The sequence below is a fragment of the Neopelma chrysocephalum genome, unplaced genomic scaffold (genome assembly GCF_003984885.1).
Source record: "Neopelma chrysocephalum unplaced genomic scaffold, ASM398488v2 Primary Assembly neopelma1_24, whole genome shotgun sequence".
NCBI classification, from domain to species: Eukaryota; Metazoa; Chordata; class Aves; order Passeriformes; family Pipridae; genus Neopelma; species Neopelma chrysocephalum.
Window position 1 is genome coordinate 27,230,732 of NW_020897693.1, and position 12,754 is coordinate 27,243,485.

The window sequence follows — 12,754 nt, forward strand, 5'->3', positions numbered from 1 at the left end:
TCTTCTCTTCTCTTCTCTTCTCTTCTCTTCTCTTCTCTTCTCTTCTCCATTGCTCAGCAATATATATGCTACAACTGCTTTGCAGGAAAAAAATAGATATCAGAAACAGTATTTCTCCCCTTCACGCATGCTTGCAGTATCTAATGGTATTGTAGCAGTAATTTTCTCAATAGTGGTTCATTACCAGCATTTAACAACCCCTTCTGGCAATTAACTAATTATCTTGCCTTTGACTATGGTGAAAGGAAATGGCTATCAAGGGTATTCTTTGCCCAATTAACCAAAAGCAGTAGACACATTCCTAGTAATAATTGTAGAAGGTAATCCCTCCAAAATGCAGTCATCTTATGCAATTTTTCACAGGAGCTGTGCAGTCTGAAATGTTAAATTAAAGAAATTCAGAGGTGTTAACGTGTGAGGTTGTGGGATTTTTTGTTTGTTTGTTTTCCTAAACAAGTATTAGGACATGAACATTCTTCTGTAAAATGCCAGTTCTTGGGCTCTGCCAAGGTTCGTGGTATTTTCAGAGCTCAGACTAATGCAGCCATGAGCAGCTCTGGCTGGTATGGTCTCTAGTGTCGTGGGAGCTGGATGTAGCTCAGGGGATGATTCTGCTTGGCCAGCTGCCTTTTCCCCAGAAGAGCTGCCATGGCTTCCTCCACGTGGGCGGAGAGATGGATGGATGGGGATGTATGCCTCCTACAGAGGGCACAGCAACAATTCCATATGGCCCATGCAGAAAAGACAAGACAAAGCTGGTTTCTCTCCTTAGTAAAAAGATAGGACTGTATCTCTCAGTCAAAATGTCTTTAGATTTCAAGTACTCTAATCTATGTAAGACTTGTAACAAAAAACCCCGAACAACTCACCACTATATAACAGTTGCTGGCTAAAAGTTCTTCAGTGAAAGATGGCATATTGTGAAATAATTGTTGAAATAAAGGATATACTTTTATTAAAATGACCAATGACATAATTTATAATTTCTCATTTTCTTCAGAGGAAAAGACTATGCTTCTTACATCTCATAATGCTAAACAAGTAATCTAATAGGAACCATGAGAGGTACAAACTTAATGGCAGTTCTTACCTTTTTCTCCATGTTCTTAATGATTTTTTGCTCTTTCTGTTGGCTCAAGCTGACTCCACATTTTGTCAGATGACCAAAATGCCACTGCAATGTGGGGTACTTTTTTCCCATTTTATTTCCCCACAGAAAATAATAATTTATACACTTGTAAATGACTCACAACTCTCAAAAAACATCTGAACAGTATCACTGGCTTTTCTTTTCTTCCTGTTAGTGGGAATGGAAAAAAAGCAACAATCCCCTCTTCTCTCACCCCTCCCATCCTCAACTGTGAACTGTTGCTATTTTCTGCCTAGGAACAAAAGCGGATTTTAGAAACCTGGAGATATGAATAACTGCCAGTATTTCTACTCACTTTAGAAGTAATAAAAACATAAATAGGCTAGAAATTCAGAACTCTGGGACCTTGCATTGTAATAACAATTACAAAGTATCTGGGAAAAAAAAAGTCAGTTTGATTTTCTTCCTCAGAAAGTAGTGTTTGTGGCCTTTTAATGTAAAACTCTTTCTCCTCAGTGATCTCTCTACTTGTCTTCCTTACCATTCACGTAAACAAACCAACCCAACAGCCCCCTACATGCAGTTTCTAAATTCTTCAGGTTTCTCACCATTTTCTCTGATCTCCTAGCTCTGAATGAATAGGATTTATTTAACCTTTTGCAGTGGGCAAGGCTCTCTGGAAATATCCTTGTTGAAGGAAATGCAAGACATAAAATATACGGAGGTGGAGATGTCACATTCGATTAATTTTATTAAAAATTACTCTTCACTGAAAAGTAAAAACTTCGTTAATATCTAAAATCAAATATTTCTTTGATTTCATAGAAAGCCTTCAATTAATTCTAATGAGTGATCAAGTCAAAAGTTTGTAGAAAAGTCACCTCGTACATAGAGCATATTCTAATGTGTTTAAACCTGTAGTCTCTGCTGTTTAGTGTCTCATTTTTTCTTAAATAAATGCCTTAGTTATCATTTAACTCTGGATCAAAAGCAGATGGATGTAGCGTCCACGTGGACGCTGCCTTTATATAATAAAGAAGTCATGGCACGCTCTCTGTGAGGTGGTAAACAAAGAGATTTATTTAAACAGCGCGCGCCTTTTTATATCTTGATCCCACGTGACTCTTAACCAATAGGAGGGTCTGGCTCTGCGCATGTCCCCTAGCTTCGGTGCCTACCTGTTGCACCTCGGGACATGTTCCCTACATCTCCCCCTTCCTAACTGTATAAGAAGGTCACGAGAACATTACAAAGGCAACAGCGCAAACAATCAGAACAGTACATTATAAACTACCAAGGCTCGCAATGATCCAGCATTCTGCTTGCCTTGGCCTCTTATAGTCCTATTGTGAACCTTTTAAAACTTTCTTATATTCCTATAGGGTAGTGCAACTTGGAGAAATAACTTTATTAACCTATAGGCCTTGGCCTAACCGTGCAAACTTATAAGCTTTATTAACCTGAGGGTTTTAAATAACTGGGGAGTACAACTTTATAAAGAAACGGGCTAAGCTTAGCAAAACTAAGTTCTCTTAAATGACCCTGTGGCGGAGGTATTGTTATTTGTGAGGTGTTTTAGTGTTCCAATATTTGTCCAGACATACAACACTCTTGTTCATTCATACTCTCATTCGCTTTGATGGCCATCATTTCACGCATCATACACACACATTCATGGGTTTTTATAAACTGTTTTTTGCCACACTGGTCGTCCTTAAAGTAAACCTTAAACATAAACATAACCTTCTTATAACTTCTGCGTCATTCTGGTTCTTGCTGATGTGATTTTGTACCTTGTGGGGTGCAACAGACCTGGAAGGGGTTCATTTTAACTCTTTTCTTCAGACTCACCAGCGTAGCCTCTATCCTAAATCAGATTTAGTGGTTCCGTCCACTGCCCAGATACCAGATCCTTTACCATGACCGATGATTTGGGAGAGGTACACTAGCCTGGGGTTTGTATTACCTTTCTTACTCACATGTTTCCAGCTTGTCACAATTGGAAAATTAATACATACATGGTTTTTCACAGATATTCTTTTAGTTATACAGATTCTCTCCCCCCTTTTTTGTTTAGTTGACACTGTTTTGTTGTGTTGTGTGCTCTTTGTGTAATTACCTGTGTAATGAGTGAGTGTGGAACACTTATGATATAAGAATTTTCCTATTTGATAGGAGATATAGCTGCTTTACTGTGAATATTATGGACCAAGAGTTGCTGGGCAACTAAGCCAAAGTGTCTCACACTTTTGGCCTTTTCTGCAGTGGGTGTTGTGTAGGTTACGTGATGCTGGTATATACCTACTGTTACATGTACATATTATAATATGTCCATTTCAGAGATGTGTGTGATATCTGTTTGCTCAATCTCATTTGCAATTAACCATGCGGGGTTAATGCATTCTGAGATGGCATTGTTGTGATTTTTTGACAGTTTGGGCGTGACATGATGGAGTCTTGAGCTAATTGAATGTTATTTGAATTGTCTGTTTAAGGAACTTGTGTTCTGATGGAAAAATGAACTAGACAATTTCGCTTGCTTCAAGACCTTAGATATGATGTTAAATGTTGTTATTTTGCCAGTCACTTCGTTCTTTATCAGTTGTTGGCCCTTACCTGTCATTGTGTTACTTTGTATGCATGTGTATGAAAATCCAAACCTTCTGTAATTCACAAGAAACCAAACAGAACGCATTTCAATTAACAAGTAAATACTAGGACATTTCAAACAAACAACCCTTCAAGATGGGGCATCAATTTGCAACATAACAGAAATCAGTTATAACATTCAAAGATCGCTTAATAAACTTTCCCAAGACAATACAGACGAGGTCATTTCCAGAACCTGGACAGCTGTGGTTCGTGGTCTGCGTCTGTCCTTCCCTTGTTTTGTAGCAGGATTTTACCTGAGTTATTACAGCCTTTTATGCTGTTTCCAGATGCTGGTGTGAAGGCCCTGGAGCCTTTCACTGGTCCGTGTTTGCATCTGGTCGTGGCTTTTGAAGGTAGATTAGTTGTCTTTGCCCACAACCTGTGTTTTGAGAGATGTATTAAAGTTTTACCATGAAAGCTTGCTAAGGCAGCTCGGAACCTTGCGTCCTCAGCTGGCATCCTATCCAAATTGTCCTTTGTAGCTGGCAAGTCGATGGTGGTAAAGGCAGGGTCCCCTCCTTTCAGTTCTGCAGTCTTTCTCTGCCTTGAATGACAAGCTTTGCATACATCTCATTAACAGTCCACACAGTGTTAGATGGTACATGGGGCAAAATTAGCCACTTTAGAAGTTGCAGTGGGTCTTTTTCAGTCTGATCCCACGGTAACAAGGCTGCTAATAGTTGATACCTGCTGGGAATGAGGTTTAGGCATATTTGTAGTTCAGGATTTCTCCCTCTGCCTATCCCTCTCTCTATTGCCTTGGTACGAATGTCTAACACTCTTTTGGCTTCCGGTATCAGTAGCCTGTTAGACATTGGACTGGAGTTTCCCTTCGGCAGCTGAAGCAGAGGGTGTAGCTCCTCTGTGGTTATGCCTAAAATAGGCCTTAACCGGTTTGTGGCCCCTTAAAGCTTTTGCAACTTGTGTAAATATAAAGTGGTTTTTACCTTGAGCTGCAGCAGTTGTGGAGAATCCTTTTGCTGCGTGAATTCTTGTCCAAGGAAAGTCCAGGGTAACGATTGCTGCATTTTCTCTGCTGCAAGCTGTAACCCTACATCTTGGACATTTTGGATTAGAGCAGCAAGAGTAAATGGCAGTTCATTTCCTGTGGCCATGCTCATTGGTATGCTACCTGTATGGGGGTGTATCGTGGTTGTCTGATATCTTGCTTGGCTATTTGCATCCCCTGAGGACAGACAGCCCAGCAATATACTTGCACGGGCCATGCACAAGCTCATGATGGGACAGGCAAGCCTTGGAACATCCTCAGGGTGTAGGAAGGTGGTAGAGGAACAAGTCTTTAAATCAGTTACCAATAGCGGCCAACTCGTTGGGAGCACATCGGGTAAAGGCAGTCCATGCTGCTGTGCTCCTACATGCTTTATGACTGCGCTTACTGCTCTAGTGTCTGGCAGCATTCTCCATCTGTCTCCTTTCTTGGGTGTGCAGTATATAAGGGCATTGTCTAGGCTGTTTGTTGTCACTTTGGGGCTTGCTTCGAGCTGCTTCCTCTCTGGCACATGAAAGCCTGTGGCACAGAAGGCAGCAAGCAGGACGGCAACAAGCAGGGCGATGCTGGCAGCAACGCACTTGTTTCGCCCTCGGCACCCTGGGTGTAACTCAGCCCATTCCTTGCCATTAGAGTATTTTGGGGCATTGCTGCAAAGGGGTCTCCAGATATAATCTCCTTGGAAGTGGTCAGTGCTACTGCATCTGACACCACTTGTTCTAAGTCTGGCCTCTTTTTGTATTCCTAGCTGGGCTTCTAGGGCCGCAGCTAGAGAGGCAGACCGGTGTTTTTCAGAGCTAAATCCTCGGTAAGGTTGAACCAGCTCAGCGGTGCTGTGTTCAACCCCTCCAGAGAGGGTTTGCAAAGCCTTTTCATAGCTTGCATTCACCTTATCAGAAGCCAACTGCTTATACAGCATCTCTCTGGCCTCATTGTATTCAATTTGCCTGTGCAAAGCAGTCCGCAGCTGATTTAAATGTTGTGAGTTTTGCTCAGCACAACTTTGTAACACTCTTGTGCTGGGCAGGTCGCTGTTTTTGTCTGTGGTGAGAAGCCTTCTCGTGGCTCTCAGCGCCTGTTTGATTGTTACTTTGTATTTTTCTCAGGAGTGATTTAATTGGGCACCTGCTGTGCTGTGTCTCCCTTCTCCAGTCAATGGATTTACTGTTATACCAGTTGGGGTGTTTGGTGTGTTATTGGCACTATTCTCCCGAAAGTCAGATAAGCAGTGCACATGTTCTGTGTCATGTGAGGTGGAAAAATGGATGGAATTCGATGCCTTCGGATACCCGCAGGCATCATTTAGGGATATGCCACTATCTCTTACCAAATGCCTCAGCCTCTGAATAGCTCCGTGTAGGAGCTCAGGCTGAGGGGCGTGGCTTTGGCTAAATTCATTTGAGTATGCCCGATTATCCTTCAGGCCACCCAGTCGAACTGCCTTACCCCTGTTTTCCCACCTCTTATCCGACTTTTCCCTGTCTGCCTTTTTGCTCCTTCCCGACGGAACTACTGAGAATTCCTCCTCCTCCTCCCCCCATCCCCCCCTCCCCGTGGCTGCGGCATCCTCGGTTGCCGGTGGGGGGGTGTGGGCGGGTGTCGGAGGCGGCGAGGGGGCGGGGCTACCTCCCCCCTCGCGCCTATGGGTGGGGCGGGGCGGCTCAGGGACCGGAAGAGACAGTTCAGTATCCGGGCATTTTAATGGGCAAGATGGTGACGCCCATGAGGTACCACGTGGCTGGCAGTCATCCGCGGGACGGGGGGGCGATTCTGCTGGCTTGCCCCCCCGGTCACCGTGACGGAGCCCTCTGCGATGGTCCCATGAGTGGGGATCTCGCGTCTCAGGCTCCGTCCCCTCCCAACGGCCCGTGTGCCTTTGGCTCTGGGCTTCTGACTCAGTGCTCAATTCACGAACATCTCCCATTCCCCCCCCGCCAGACTTTGGGCGTTTGTGTCCCTACGCCTAAAAGTTGGGCGGCTGCTGCGGGCAGTGTTATTGGGGGGGTGCTTATGGGTGTTATGCTCTTGCGTTGTCCTTTCGTGGGCTGTGTGTGGTGAATCTGTGTCTTTTGAAATTGCGGTGAGGAAAAAGTTCCTCAGTTTACCTTTTCGCGGCGGTTTGGATGCGCGCGGGCAGAAATTCTTTGTGTAGTTAGTGGCTGCTGGTTCTGGTCGGCTGGTTTCCTGGCTCAGCGGCGGTGGCTGCAAACAGCGGTGGCACGCGGCTGGCGCGGGGTCGTCTCGCGGCGCGGGGCTGCTATCGGCTGCGGCGGCGGTTTGGCGGCAAGGCTTCTCACGGCGCTGTGGCGCGGGGTCCTTGTCCTCTCCGCGGCGGCTCGGCGCGGCGGCTGTGGGGGCTCGGCGCGGCGGCGGCGGCGGGGAAGCGGCGGCAAAAGCGGCAAAAGCGGCAACAGGTTCTCTGTGGGTTCGCGGCGGCTTTCGGCGGTTTTTACCGATTTTAAGGGTCGGCGCAGTCTTTACAGACGGCCGGGGGTCGGTGGGGAGCGGCTCCAGGTGTCCCGCAGTTCGCTAGGCGCCGCGGGGGGGTTTTTCCTCTACGCTGAGGCTTCACGCGGTGGCTACAGGCATGCGCGGGTCGGCAGAAGGTGGTGGCGGGGGCTCGCTAGGCGAGGTGGGTCCGGGGGCTGCGGGCGTTCGGTGTAGCTTCCCCTGTCCCGCACGGCTTGTGGGCGGGGGGCGGGGCCGGAGGAAGGGGCAGCGAACGCTTGCAGGGGAGGCGGGCGGCGTGGAGCTGGGAGGCTTTCTGCTAGGCAGTCAGCCAAAGCGGGGGGCCGGGCGGGGTGGCTGGGGTGGTACGGGCAGCGGCACGCTGGGCCGCGTGGCTGTTTCAGCTGCGGCGGCGGCGGTGGCGCAGCAGGGGTTTCCCCGCGATTTCGGCGCGTCCCGCGGCTCAGGGGTCCGGGCTGCGGTCACGCTGCCGGTCGGGGAACAGTCCTAGCCGCGCAGGCTGCCTTTCAGCTCACTCACCGCTGTGATGTTGTTTCGGTCCTCTCCGCTTTCTCCGGTGCCCGCCCGCTCTGATCTCTCGGCGAGTTCTTCTTTCTTCTTTTTTCTGTGCACTAACCTATCTTTTTTGAGCTCACTAATTTCGTTCCTTGGACTCCCCCAAGGCAACGTTTACAGACGTCTAGGTTTTTTTCGGTAAAAGGACTCCCACTTTATAAAACTAAAGTGATAACCGGAGATCCTACCGATAGAACCTGGTACAGGTTTTAAAATATCTGATCTAATGTAGATTCGGTCCCTTTGGGGCGCCATATGTAGCGTCCACGTGGACGCTGCCTTTATATAATAAAGAAGTCATGGCACGCTCTCTATGAGGTGGTAAACAAAGAGATTTATTTAAACAGCGCGCGCCTTTTTATATCTTGATCCCACGTGACTCTTAACCAATAGGAGGGTCTGGCTCTGCGCATGTCCCCTAGCTTCGGTGCCTACCTGTTGCACCTCGGGACATGTTCCCTACAGATGGATATGACTATCCATATGTCTTACACATCCTATGGGTTCACCATCCTATGACTCTTTATTCCTTTATACTTTGACAATATCTATTACTTCTTGAAACTTTGGAGAAATAAAGCAAGCTTAAGTCACCAAAAAGCACCTAGATTCCATGCTTTTGTCAGTTAGAAACCATAACTAATGAACAACAGTTTAGAAAATATAGTCTTCTATTGCTAGTGACCAAAATTCTGCAGGCAAAATAAAATGTTAATGTGTTATCCAAAGGAGGGAACAATTGACCAGATGATTAGCAATGAGAAAAATGAAAATCTGTCTATAAGAATGTGGTGGTTTGGAGAACTACCAGAGAACTAGAACTCCTTTTTGTTGTTCCTGCCCCTGCTCCACTCCAATAATGAAGGGGCAATACGAAGAAATATAAGAAAAAATAACAATTTACTAAAGAAAATAGCAGTAACTACAAAGACACAGTGAAGAAAACAGTTTAAACCAAAAAGGTGCAGAAATATTGCCTGGTACTCCCATCCCAAGACAAAGATGAAATGGCTCACATATTGCTCCCTATGCGCTATGTGGTCTCACCGGGACAATGACTAGGTGGTGGAGAGGCTTCCCCCTGGACCACACCACCAGGAAAACAAAGAAAAACAATGTAGCAAAGGGGTTTCCATGGGAGGACAGCAAGCAGTAACAGGGTACAGGGTTTCTCTTGGTAGGGGCCAGCAAGTGGCAACAGTAACAGCAAACCACACACCCTGGCTGTGATGTGGTGGTATTGAATGTTCAACACTAAGGCTCCTCCCCCTTGCTTTATAGCCATAACAAAGAATTAGACTTGCGGATAAAACAGTTTGTAGTAAACAAGACATTTGTTTGTAGTAAAATATTCCATATAGATGCCATTCCCTGTGTTGTCTTAAAGCCCTTTTTAAAAAATCCTTTCAAATAAACAGATGATGAAAACATGATAAAATAAAGAAGTGTACAGTGCTACACATTGTCTATGGTATCATATGAATGAAGACTTCACAGGACAAACTCATACATTCTTGCAAAACTCTCAAACTACATATACAGTATTCAACATGGAATTTTCTACTGGAAAGTTGCATACATGTGAAAACCAAAGTTCAAAAGAATGAAATAACTATCACATGACAGTGAAATATTTTAAAGTACATTATTTGGCTAAATAAATATAAATATAAACTTAGCTTAAAGCAAATATGTATACAATTTACATAAAATAAGACCTATTCAGAGATTCCAAGTAGCTGCTGCTTGACTGAATTGAACTCTTATATAGTTAGCAGCAACAAAGAAAAAATTCTCTGTCTATACCCTCCTCTGTAATGCTGTGTTGTCAGAAAAGACATTTTACCTATGCTCTCCCCATACTCCAAATGGAGGATCATGTTCCAGCTTAGCATAAAGATAGATGTAGTGACACATCATGCCTAAAGTAATATCCCAATTACACAGCAGATGGAGCCCAGTTCCTCAGACTAGTTGGGAAACTTACCTCAAAAGAAGTATTTTAGCATGAAAAGAGATCAATACAGCACAACAGCAGGAATTTTTATTCTTCCTAGTATATTCTTAGCAAACTTACTTCTTGTTGAAGGAAAAAAGCCCATTGTAATAATTATTTCTCTCTGGTCCACTGCAGACATGCCACTTGAAAACATTCAGTAATATCACCACAGCAATCCTTAGAAAGAGAACATTCATGATTAATATTTTAAAAACAGCTTTTTCCATTTTGAGGCAAATAATTGATGCCTTAAGCCCATAATGGTTTTCTTATTTTTTTACCTTATAAGTTTTATAGGTAATAGAAGTAGATTTTAGAAACACTCCTTTCTCCCTCTTCCCCGTAGTACCCCTTAGTTTATACATTCCTTAATCCTCTCACCTCATTCCATATACCCCATATCAACCCTATTCCCATATCCAGTAGAAGATGTTTAGTCTCTTAGTCAAGGCAAGCCTGTCTTGTTTGGAGAACGCTTATATCTTGGCCTAAACCGCAGGACAGAGTCAAGGAACTGGGTGACTCTGCTCTCTGTACCCCCAAGATGATGAAGAATGATGAAGAGGGGGTCCCAAAAAGCCCCCCGACCCAATTCCAGGAGGCGGGCCAGGGGGTGGACCAGGCCAAAAGTTATAGGGTGGACACACTTGGGATTGGCCAGATATTGTTATAAATGTAACATCTCGGTCACAGCCCAGGGCGCGCGCGTCGTGTAACATCTTTGCCTTGGCATAATTAAATCCTTTCCGTATCTCACCCCAACTAACGGCTCCTAGATTTTTTTCGTAGCACCAGCTGAGCAGGCATCAAATTCATCTGTTCATTCATCTGCAGAGTGCTATTTTTTTTACCCTCCTTGTAGGGTTCCCTGATACCTGAGATGGAGATTTTCAAAAGCATTTCTTTGGAGGCCTACCTTCCTTTCTGCTACAGTCAAGGGTAAAAGTCATCTTGATTTTCACTAGGAGCAAAGAACTGTAATTTCTAGTTATAGTTTCTTCTTGCTATAGACTTCTGATTTCTGACATCATCATAAATTTTTAGTGTTTCTAAAAGAACTGCTTTTTTGACAGTCATTCCACATATATGTGGAATATTTCCACAAAATAGTCTGCATGCTAGTTTTATTGCTATTTCCAAGTACAGAAGATATAACTTAAACATAAACCAAATTATTAATTATAATTAATTTTGAAATATCAGCATCATTAACTAGGCTAACCCCTTCTTTTCCAGTTTCTATGAAACTGTATTTGTACAGTTGTTAGAATGAACAAAGAAAGTGTCTATGCCATTTTGTAGGACACTTCAGAATGGTAACATCCAGGCTGCACAGAAAATGGCTGATTTCCACTATAAACAAAAAAGGCATTAGCATTGCATAATAGCTCCAGGGCTGGTTTCAGTGGCATTATGTCACATAAGGATGAATGTGAGAATTGCAAGGTGATCTGGGGTGAAAAGCACAGTATGTTTCCTAAACTAGAAACAGTCAAAACCTATTGAGGCACCCTAACAACACTTACTTTCAAAACCATTCAGAAAATGAACATATCTCCATAAAAGCTTTCGCAATTATTTAACACCTTGGGACAAGTATTCCTATGTCCTTAGTATGGAAGGTTTTGTCTGGATTGCAAATTACTACTTAAGGTACACATTTTTCTGTCTAAATCTTCAGCACCCTTGGTGCTCACGCCCGCGTGTAGATAAAGGCATCCTTTGACACTCAGTGCTGGCGATGTTTGTCAGTTCTATGGCTCTGGCTTGAGGCTCTCAAATAGTCATGAGACAATCTGAGGGAGTAGCCAGAGGTTTGAAGTTAACAAAAAGTGACTGAGTTTATATCGAGGCCTATGTTAAATAAGGTTAGGTCATTTAGTTTAAGTAAGCACATTGTTTATAAAGAATGCTGGTTTTAAAGTAAGCATTTTTTAATCGAAATATTTATGTTAATGCCTCATTGTGTGGCTCAATTTGTCCCTTAACTCAAAAAGGTTTGTGAGAGGTCAGTCAGAATTATCACTTGACATCTTTTTTTTACTTGTTTTTCTTGTCTTGGAAGAGTTCTTTTATAGCTGCAGGAGGAAACTAAATGTGTACACTGACACTTAAAGGTATACGATGTTATCTAAACACCGAGAGAGAATATATAGAAATACAAAATATTTGGCAAATTATTTGAGAAATCACTTTTGAGAAACCATAGTCTGTGTACGTAGGCTTATAGACAGAGAGCAAAAATTTTTTGAATAATTTTTTAATCAAACTGTACCAGTGAATATTAGACTGGGAAAAACGCAGACCCCCCTCTAGGAATATTATATCACTTTTAAGTGGCCTAGCAGTAGAGTTTGCAAGAAAATGTCATTTTTTTTTATTGTCAAGATACTAGCAAAGATCTACCTTCTTAGAGGTAGATTGTATCAATGCTGGGAGGTTATCTCAGAAAGAGAATTTTGAGTGATAGCTGTTTGGTACTGAATGGAAGGCTGGAAAATAAAGAACAAGGGATATTGTCTCAAGATCAGTGTAGCTGAGTTCCAGGTACAGGTACCAAAGCACCAAATCTGTGTTTTGTGCTTGGACTTCTTTTGATTAATATCTAAAAAGTATTTAGTATGAATGCTTATGTATGCAGTATTACACTGTCAATTTTTTGTATGCAGCACTGCATACCATAGTCCTACTCAATAACTATCAGCTGTAAACAAACATTTCTGAAGTGGCTAATTCTGACAAGAATCATCGGATCTTCGTGTTCCTGCGACATAGGCAATCCCATAGGCAGGAGAAAACCCAAGTGCAAGCTCTCAGACAAGAAAAATAGTCTGCTGTACCATGTGGTCAGCCATGCAATGAATGGGACACTCAAGAACAGCCCTTTTCACTGTGCCATTTATAGTTTTATGAATGCACGGGATGGATATTCATCTTGTGCAGGTTTATCAGTGGGACCTCCTAGTTTTACTACACCCAC